A 10,368-nucleotide genomic window follows, 5' to 3' on the forward strand; every position below is an offset into this window, starting at 1 on the left:
TTTTTTAATCCTTGAAATATTAATAATGTGAAAAATAACATCAGTAAGTAAGTAAATTGTATTTATATAACGCGTTTAAATCAACTCGCATTGAAACCAAAGTGCTTTACATAAAAGAAATAATAAAGTTTCCGTACATCCATAGAAAAATTAAAAATCGGAAAAATGACATAACACATAGAATTCAACAAGAACGTCCCCCCACAACAGAATCAAAATTTTCCACTGTGGGGAAAGGCAACAAAAAGTTAAGTCCTCTTCCTCTGTGAAACACCCGAGGTCGGGGCCTATTTGTGGCCTCCGCAGCCAGTCCGATGTTTTCAGGCCCTCTTTGCTGGAAAGCTGGAACACCGGCGTCGGGTAAACACTCCTCAGGGGCTTTGAAAATGTCTGGAGCGGCCGCTCCCTCCCCAGAGACTGCGGCACCCGTAGTCCTCAGGCTGCGTTGGCTGGAGCTCCGACTCTGGCGATCTCGGATGTTTTAAATCCAGCGCCACCCGCAGCCACAGCTCCTCCATGTTGGAGTCGGCGGTCACCGCACTCCGGAGCTTACCGCTCGGCGACCCAGTAAGGCATCGCCCGCTCCGTGTTGGTATCCCAGCGCTGTCTTGACAGGAAACGCTGCTCCAGTTTTGATGGTAGGCCGCGAGGAAGGGGCGAAGAAACAGCTCGTAGGGAAGCTGCCTCTACGACCAGGTAGGGGACTAAGAAATAAAGTTTCCCCCTTCCCCTCCCCCCACCCACCACATAAAAGACCTCCAACTAACATTTGTTTTTTGACAGGACTAAAAATAAAAATAAAAAAGGGTGAAAGGACGGACTGCAGGGAGAAGAAACTTGATAGGAACCACCACGGGAAAAAGCAGAGTAAGCTTATGCAAAAAAATTTGCGCTGCCTTATACTGTTTTGGCGTAGCTCCTGAGATCACAGACAAACAAACAAGTCGACACTTTTAGTAGTATATAGTTGTGCAGGATCATGCATATCGATCATGTACAGGCAGGTCAGTTAAATTTGGCATTATCTCTGGCACAAACATTGCCAAATGCGTGCAGTCCCCTGCCATTGGTTATAGATTGAATTTGGGAGCAGCGCTATTGGCCTGGACTTACCAGCGATTATTTCAACGGCTGATTTAATGTGATAATGGCTGATCATCCCCAATCAGTACCTCGTTCATGCCTTCTCCCCATATCCCCTGACTCCGCTATCTTTAAGAGCCCTATCTAGCTCTCTCTTGAAAGCATCCAGAGAACCTGCCTCCACCACCCTCAGGCAGAAAATTGCACAAACTCACCACTCTCTGTGAGAAAATGAGTTTCCTCGTCTCCGTTCTAAATGGCCTACTCATTATTCTCCTTATACTCCTTATTCTCAACCCTGGTTCTGGACTCCCCCAACATCGGGGAACATGTTTCCTGCCTCTAGTGTGTCCAAGCCCTTAACAATCTTATAAGTTTCAAGCGTTTTGGATTGGTACCAAGTACCAAGTCACATGAGCAGTCACATGGGTCCCAATTCTTCTGTTTCCTGCAGTTCTGCTCCCTTTCCCCTCCCCCAAGGTGGAACAAGGATAGTCCCCCGGGTCCTCAACATTCACCCGACCAGCCTCCACATCCAACAGATCATTTTCTGACATTTCCGCTACATGATATTGGGGGTAGGGTGTTGACGTGGATAGAAAATTGTTTGGCAGAAAGGAAGCAAAGAGTAGGAATAAACGGGTCCTTTTCAGAATGGCAGGCAGTGGCGAGTGGAGTGCCGCAACGCTCGGTGTTGGGGCCCCAACTGTTTACCCTTTATATTAATGATTTGGAAGAGCGAATTAGGAGCAGCACTAGCAAGTTTGCGGATGAAACAAAGCTGGGTGGCAGTGTGAACTGTGAAGAGGATATTAGGAGGTTGCAGGGTGACCTGGACAGGTTGTGTGAGTGGGCAGATGCGAGGCAGTTGCAGTTTAATATAGATCAATGTGAGGTTATCCACGTTGGCGGCAAAAACAAGGGGGCAGATTATTATCTCAATGCGGTTAGGTTAGGTATGTGGGAGGTACAGCGAGACCTGGGTGTCCTTGTACACCAGTCACTGAAAGTTGGCGTGCAGTTACAGCAGTCAGTGAAGAAAGCCAGTATACGAGTAAAGAGGTTCTTCTGCAGTTGTATAGGGCTCTGGTAAGACCACATCTGGAGTATTGTGTACAGTTTTGGTCTCCTAATTTGGCCGACTAGGAAAAGGGGAGATGCAGCGAGACCTGGGTGTCATGGTACACCAGTCATTGAAAGTGGGCATGCAGGTGCAGCAGGCAGTGAAGAAAGCGAATGGTATGTTAGCTTTCGTAGCAAAAGGATTTGAGTATAGGAGCAGGAAGGTTCTACTGCAGTTGTACAGGGTCTTGGTGAGACCACACCTGGAGTATTGCGTACAGTTTTGGTCTCCAAATCTGAGGAAGGACATTATTGCCATAGAGGGAGTGCAGAGAAGGTTCACCAGACTGATCCCTGGGATGTCAGGACTGTCTTATGAAGAAAGACTGGATAGACTTGGTTTATACTCTCTAGAATTTAGGAGATTGAGAGGGGATCTTATAGAAACTTACAAAATTCTTAAGGGGTTGGACAGGCTAGATGCAGGAAGATTGCTCCCGATGTTGGGGAAGTCCAGGACAAGGGGTCACAGCTTAAGGATAAGGGGGAAATCCTTTAAAACTGAGATGAGAAGAACTTTTTTCACACAGAGTGTGGTGAATCTCTGGAACTCCCTGCCACAGAGGGTAGTCGAGGCCAGTTCATTGGCTATATTTAAGAGGGAGTTAGATGTGGCCCTTGTGGCTAAGGGGATCAGAGGGTATGGAGAGAAGGCAGGTACGGGATACTGAGTTGGATGATCAGCCATGATCATATTGAATGGCGGTGCAGGCTCGAAGGGCCGAATGGCCTACTCCTGCACCTAATTTCTATGTTTCTATGTTTCTATGTTTCTATACTTGTGATTGAGGCAGTGCAGCGTAGGTTCTCGAGATTGATCCCTGGGATGGCGGGACTGTCATATGAGGAAAGTTTGAAAAGACTAGGCATTTCAGTGAACACACACTCTGCTGCCACATACTGCTGAATCTCCAGGTTTTCATGAGTTAGATGGGGTGGGAGATTGCAACCTTCACGTGGTCTACACTGCATCGACGAATGCAATCAACCTGGCGTGCACAAACAGAAGATCAAACAGAACCAGTCATCTTACAACTTTCGGCTGTGAACGCCATACACAAGAAGAAGAAGTTAGATTTAGCTCTTAGGACTCAGGGAATCAAGGGGCATGGTGAAAAAGCCGGAACGGGGTACTGATTTTGGATGATTAGCCATGATCATATTGAATGGCAGTGCTGGCTCGAAGGACCAAATGGCCTACACATACACGTATTTTCTATATTTCTATGTTTCTATGTTGTTGACCATTTTAATTCCCCATTCTATTCTCATACCAACCTCGCTGTCCTTGGCCTCACCTATGCCTGAGTGAGACCACATACAAAATTGAAGTATAGTATACCTTTGAAGAGAGATTGAGGAAAATTGGACCCTCTGGTGTTTAGAAAAGATTGCAGGTGGTCTCAGTGAGACTTACAGGATTCGGAGAGGGTCTGATGGGTGGATAATGAGAGGCTGTTTTGTTTGTCTGGAGAGCCTGGTACTGGGGTGGATTATTAGAATACACAGAATGTTACTGTTAGTTTGGGATGTGCGAGGAAACTAGTGCAGGCAGAGGAAACCCACATGATCACAGGGAGAATGTCAAAACTCCACACAGACTGCAGCTGAGGTCAGGATAAAATGCAGGTCTCTGGCGGTGTGTGGACTGTGCTGCCCACTATCATATTCAGGGGGTGTCTCAGTAAATGAAGTTGTCGGAATATTGTAAAAACCCAACTCTTCAGTGAAGCTCCTTTGGACGGAACCTCCTGGTCATCGCTGCTCTGACTCTAAACTCTCACCTAAATGATTGGCCCTTTATCATCTGTCCTCATACATTATCAACAAAGTCACAATATAATCTCAAAAGTTGCACTATCATTTGGCAGCAAAACCCAGTTTTATCAGCCATGTCATAGCACAAGATGGAAGTGAACACAGCTCAGATATTAGAGACAAAAAACAACACGTCAGGTCTCAAATTGAGTTACACTAAACATGATATGCAAATCATCTCTCCTTCAACAATCTGAGATCCATCTTGTTTTTATTAAACCAGTTCATGCTCTAAAAAGTGCTATTGTTATCATAAAACTTCTGCAATGGAAAAGTGTTGTAAAGGTACTAAAACAAATACACTTGGAAAATTTACATTAAACTAATTTCAGTCACTGCCAATTCCATGGGTCACTCTCCCTGTTTCTGCCCTCCAACCAACATTATGCACAATCTCCCCCTTGTGATGTTGTGTGGCCTGCTATGTATTTCCAAACTTCTAATTCTGTAATTCCAGCGTCTGAAATATTTTCCTTCCAGTGAAGGAACAATCTTGCACGTTTTTTCTAAACAAACTCTCCGGGACCAAATAAAAAGCTGCTGGAAAAACGCAACATGTCAGGCAGCATCTGTGGGGGCAAAGGTAGAGTGAATGTTTTGGGTTTCACGCCTGCGTCAGCACTCCAGGACATGGTTGAAGCCTTCCTCTGGTCAGCATTATGAGTGCTTTAGTCTTTAGTGCTGATAAAACCACTGGTGACATCCAGAGGACAAACACAGGACACATTCCCTTCATCTTCAGACTGGCATCTTCACCCCTCCAATCAACAGCCATTCCTTGACCTTCCTTCCAACCACCCAGTTTCCAAACTTCCTTTCCTCTCCAAAGTCTTCACCAGGTATTGGCCCATAAATTGGACCCCACAATAAAGCTGGACAAATCCAGTCCAGCCATTGACCAGACAACCAGGCTGCTCCCAATCATCAGGAGTTGTCCACAGTGCGGGCAAGTGTCACTTCCCCTCCAATAATCAACTTGCCCACGCTCAGTGTGGGTTTCACCAAGATCACTCGGCTCTGAACCGCATCACAGCCTTGATCCAATCACGGAGCAAAGAGCTGCATTCCGGAGGTGAGACCAGAGTGAGGCTCCTTGAAAACAAGGTGGCATTTGTCTGATTGCAGTATCGAGGGGACCTGGTCATTCTGAGACAAGGATCGTCAAGGGGAGAATACGTCAATGGTTGGATTCATTCCCCACATAAAGTAGGATGGCTGTGGTTCAAAATCCCTGCCCCAGGACATCACTGCAGGAGTTCCTTAGGGCAGTGTCCCAGATACAACCCTCATCAGATGATTCATCAATGACGTTCCATCCATCAGAAGGTCAGAAGTGAGGATGTTCCCTGATGATTGCACAATATTCAGTTCCATTCACAACTCTTCACAAATGAAGCAGTTCATCCAGACTATTTTCCCAGGGTGGAATGTCAAAGACTGGAGGGCATAGCATTAAAGTGAGCAAGGCATAATTTCAATCAGATTTGTGAGGCAGTCATTTATGTAGAGTGGTGGGTGCCTGAAATGCTCTACCAGGGGTGGTGGAGGCAGATACAATAGTGGGATATCAGAGGCTTTTAGATAGGCAGATCGATATACAGTGAAAGGAAGGATATATACCTTGTGGAGATGGAGGAGTTTTGTATATCTTGGCATCATGTTGTCCATGGATGTTGTGGGTTGAAAGGACTTTTCTGGTACTCAACTGGTCTCTGTTCTATGTTAATTAATCCTGCAGATGTGAGGTCAGATCCGAGGCTGGTTATAACTCAGCAAGTGATTAACCTATCACATGGTAAACTCTTCCCATCATCTACAAGTTGTGAGATCAGAAGCATTGTAGAATCCCTCTGCTTTCCTGGATGAGTGCAGGTCCAAACACTCTGGAATGCATTCAGGATATTGCAGCCCAGTTCAGTTGCAGCCCACTCCCCACCCTGAAGAATCCCTCTCTCCACCACAGGCAACCCATGGCTATTGTGTGTGCCATCCGCAAAATGGATTCAATGGAGTAAATGATGAGAAGCTGTTCACAGAGACTGATCACAGATACTACAGGAGAACAATGTGGAAATCTGGGACCTTCACGAACTTCTCAATGCGTGGAAATTATTGTTTAATGAATCAGAGGTGCGGTGATGAAGTGATTTCCCTCAGCGGGTGTCTCCCAGCTGGCTGAGGTGATGAGGTAGCAAATGCTGCAGCACATCGCTTCGTGAATTACAGTTACTGAGCTCTCTGTCAGGGAGCAGGAGCACGGACTAGAGGATGGACATCTGAGATCATTGGCAAACGGAGCAGAGGGGACAGGAGGAATTTGTTTTGTTCAGGAAGTTGTCATGATCTGAAACTCATGGACTGAAAGGCTGGTGGAAGCAGAGTAAAAAATAACTTTCAAAGGATTTGGCCGAATGTGTGAAGGAACAATTTCCAGTGGTTTGGGGGAAAGAGCAGGAGAATTGTGCTAAAGGGATCACACGATCAAAGAGATGGCACAGATTGGATGGGGCAGGACTGCTCTCCAGCTGGTGTGAGGATGGTTCAGTTGCCTGAAAACAGCTGGGAAGACACTCCCTGAATCTGGAGGTACGGGTTTTCAAACTAGAGATGAGCGGGTGAATTTGAATGACGCTGGTGAAGCTGAGAGGAAGCGGTGAGGGTTAATCACAACAGGTTCTGTCTGGAAGGTGTGTAAGTAGAAGGGGGTGACTTGTGATAGGGGAGACAGAGAACGAAACATCATCATAGCTGTGGAATACAATTAACTGCGTTTGCTGCTCGTGTTAAATACCGAGCATGTCAGACAGTATCTGTGGAGAGAGGAAGCAAGAGTTGACGATGCCACATCAATGTTTACTGTGGCACATGGGCTCATGGGGCTGGTGGAGGTGACATTGACAGAGAGTTGTCTAAAGGACAGAAACCAGAGTTAAGAATAAACTGTCCTAGGATGGCAGAACGTTACGTGGGAAGCCATAAGAATCAGCAGTGGCCTTCAGCTTTTTACAAAATATATTGAAGCCTTGGATTTAAAGACAGAGTGTATATTATTTACTTGTGGTGCAAGGGTGGGAGAGAGGGTGAGATGTGAAGAGATGCAAAGAGAATGCAGTGGTAGAGAAAGGTGAAGCAAGTGGGCAAGATGGTGGCAGGTGTTGTTAAAGGTAATGTTATTATTGTGGTGAAATGTTGTTAATGTACATGTCAAAGTTCAAATATTTCTGGACTGTTATTGTTTTCAAACACTTTATGCTAAAAACACACCGTGGGTAAATTTTATGTTGACTTATTGTCGGCTCAAACAGCAAAGTACTGGTTAGTGAAGTCAAAAGCAATGCTGATGGTGAAAAATGTGCTGACACAGAATTGTGTTTACCACTGGCAAGGTGTGAAAGGCAGAGCACTAACTGAGACAGTGGTGTTGTGCTGGAAGTTGATGGACAGCCTGGGTCAGAACAACTGCATTAAATCGATCAGCAATGCACTAATGAAGGATGCCCTTGAAACAAGTAAATGAAGCTGTCGGAATGTTGTAAAAACTCAACTTTTCAGTGAAGTTCCTTTGGATGGAACTTGCTGGTCATCGCTGCTCTGACAATTGTGTGACTAAACTCTCATTAATACGTCCCTTTATCAAATGTCCTCAGAAGTGATCAGGAAACACACAGGAATATCTCAAAACTTTGCACCTGCACATCTCCCAGCAACAGGTTTTGGCAACAAATCCCAGTTTTATCATCCATACTCATATCACTATATGGAAATGACCACAGCTCAGAGAGAAAAACGTCACATCTGGTCTCAGAAGTGAGTTACACTGAAGCAAGATATGCAAATCCCCTGGACTTCAACAATCTGAAATCTATCTTGGTTTTGTTAAACCAGTTCAGCTTCTGAAGAGTGCTACAGTTTTCATGTAATTTCTAAAATTGAACAGTTGTAAAGATAGCTAAAGCAAATACAGCTTGGAAAAAAATACTTTCAACTAATATCAGTCACTTCCATGGGTCTCTCTCCCTCTCTCCTGCCCTCCACCCAACATTCTCTATAATCAAAAACTTGTTAAGTCACTACCGATTTTTAGTTCCAATGAATATTTACTCCAGTGTGAACTCTGTCTTCCCCCCTGGTGATGCTGTGTGCCCTGCTCTGTATTTCCAAAATGTTAATTTTATATTTCCAGCATCTGCAATATTTTCCTTCCAGCACAGCACCAACAATAATAATCATAATAATAAATTTTATTTAATGGGCGCCTTTCAGACATCTCAAGGACACCTTATATAGTAATCGGAATAACATATAATCGGAATATAACAAGTAATAAAGACATCACAGAGACACAAATTAAAAACAGAATTCAATCCAAAAACAGAAAATCAAAAACACAGTGTGAAGAGAGAGCAGCGGCAGCCAAAGCGCGCCAGCGTCCACTCTCTCTTCACGGCAGCCATCTTGGACACAGACCTACAGGACTACAATTAGACAAAAAAATCATCCCCCCACATTGGATAGCACTGTGGAGGAAGGCACAATGTCCAGTCCCCATCCCATGTTGACCCCAAAGTCAGGCCTATTGAGGCCACCGCAATTGCCTCTACGGAGGCCCGATGTCCCTGGCCGTTTTCACCGGGTGGTCTTGTTCCGGCTTCGGGAAAGTCCTTTCGGCGGCTGGGCCACCTGGAACGGCTGCTTCCTGGTTGGAGCCCGCGGCTGCCGAGGCCGACAAGGCCGCGCCGGTTTGGAGCTCCCAGGCTCCCGATGAAAAAGTCGGCGCCGCCTCTCCGCACCGCCGCCTCTCCGCACTGCCACCTCTCCGCTCCGCAGACCCGCAGCCCGGAGATGTTGCTCTCGGCGGTCCAGCGCGGCGACCCAGGCAAGGCGTCGCCCGCTCCGCTCCGCGATGGCGCTTCAACGCTGTGCCGCCGCCGAGGCCGAGGTGCTGGGCGGTCCCCGCCAGGAAACGGCGCTCCAAGCCCGCTGGTAGGCCACGAGGACGGGTCGACGGGCAGCCCGGAGAAAAGGCTGCCACACCGACCAGGTAGGGACCTAGAAATAAAGTTTACACCTACCCCCCACATTAAAAAGACCATATCCCCTACAAACAAAAAACAGGACTCACTAAAAACTATTAAAAAAACGAATTTAAAACGGACGGCTGCTGGCTAGCAGCCGTTCACCAAGATGGCTCCTCCTCCCTCAATGTAACAGAGTTGTGTTTACCACTGGCAAGGTGTGAAAGGCAGAGCACTAACTGAGACAGTGGTGTTGTGTTGGAAGTTGACGGACAGCCTGGGTCAGAACAACTGCATTAAATCGATCAGCAACGCACTAATGAAGGATGCCCTTGAAACAAGTAAATGAAGCTGTCGGAATGTTGTAAAAACTCAACTTTTCAGTGAAGTTCCTTTGGATGGAACTTGCTGGTCATCGCTGCTCTGACAATTGTGTGACTAAACTCTCATTAATATGTCCCTTTATCAAATGTCCTCAGAAGTGATCAGGAAACACACAGGAATATCTCAAAACTTTGCACCTGCACATCTCCCAGCAACAGGTTTTGGCAACAAATCCCAGTTTTATCATCCATACTCATATCACTATATGGAAATGACCACAGCTCACGTGTTAGAGAGAAAAACATCACATTTGCTCAGAAATGAGTTACACTGAAACAGGATATGCAAATCCCCTGGACTTCAACAATCTGAGATCTATCTTGGTTTTGTTAAACCAGTTCAGCTTCTGAAGAGTGCTACAATTCTCATGTAATTTCTAAAATTGAACAGTGTTGTAAAGATAGCTAAAGCAAATACAGCTTGGAAAAAAATACTGTTAACTAACATCAGTCACTTCCATGGGTCTCTCTCCCACTCCTGCCCCCCACCCACCATTCTCTACAATCAAAAACTTGTTAAGTTACTACAGCTTTCCTGTTCTAATTAATATTTACTCCAGTGTGAACTCTGTCTTTCCCCCTGGTGATGCTGTGTGCCCTGCTCTGTATTTCCAAAATGTTAATTCTGTATTTCCAGCATCTGCAATATTTTCCTTCCAGCACAGCACCAACATTGCTCGATTTTCTGAACAACCTCTCCAGGAGCAAAGATAAGCTGCTGGAGAACCCAGGAGGTCAGACAGCCTCTGTGAGGGCAAAGGTATAGACAATGTCTGAAGATGGTTCTCGACCCGAAACATCTCCCATTCCTTCTCTCCAGAGATGCTGCCTGTCCCACTGAGTTACTCCAGCATTTTGTGTCTAACTTCGATTTTCCAGCATCTGCAGTTCCTTCTTCAACAACAGACTATCCAGTGTCCTCATATCTGTCATGCTCTGACCCAAGC

The sequence above is a fragment of the Amblyraja radiata genome, chromosome 21, assembly GCF_010909765.2.
Source record: "Amblyraja radiata isolate CabotCenter1 chromosome 21, sAmbRad1.1.pri, whole genome shotgun sequence".
Taxonomy (NCBI): Eukaryota; Metazoa; Chordata; class Chondrichthyes; order Rajiformes; family Rajidae; genus Amblyraja; species Amblyraja radiata.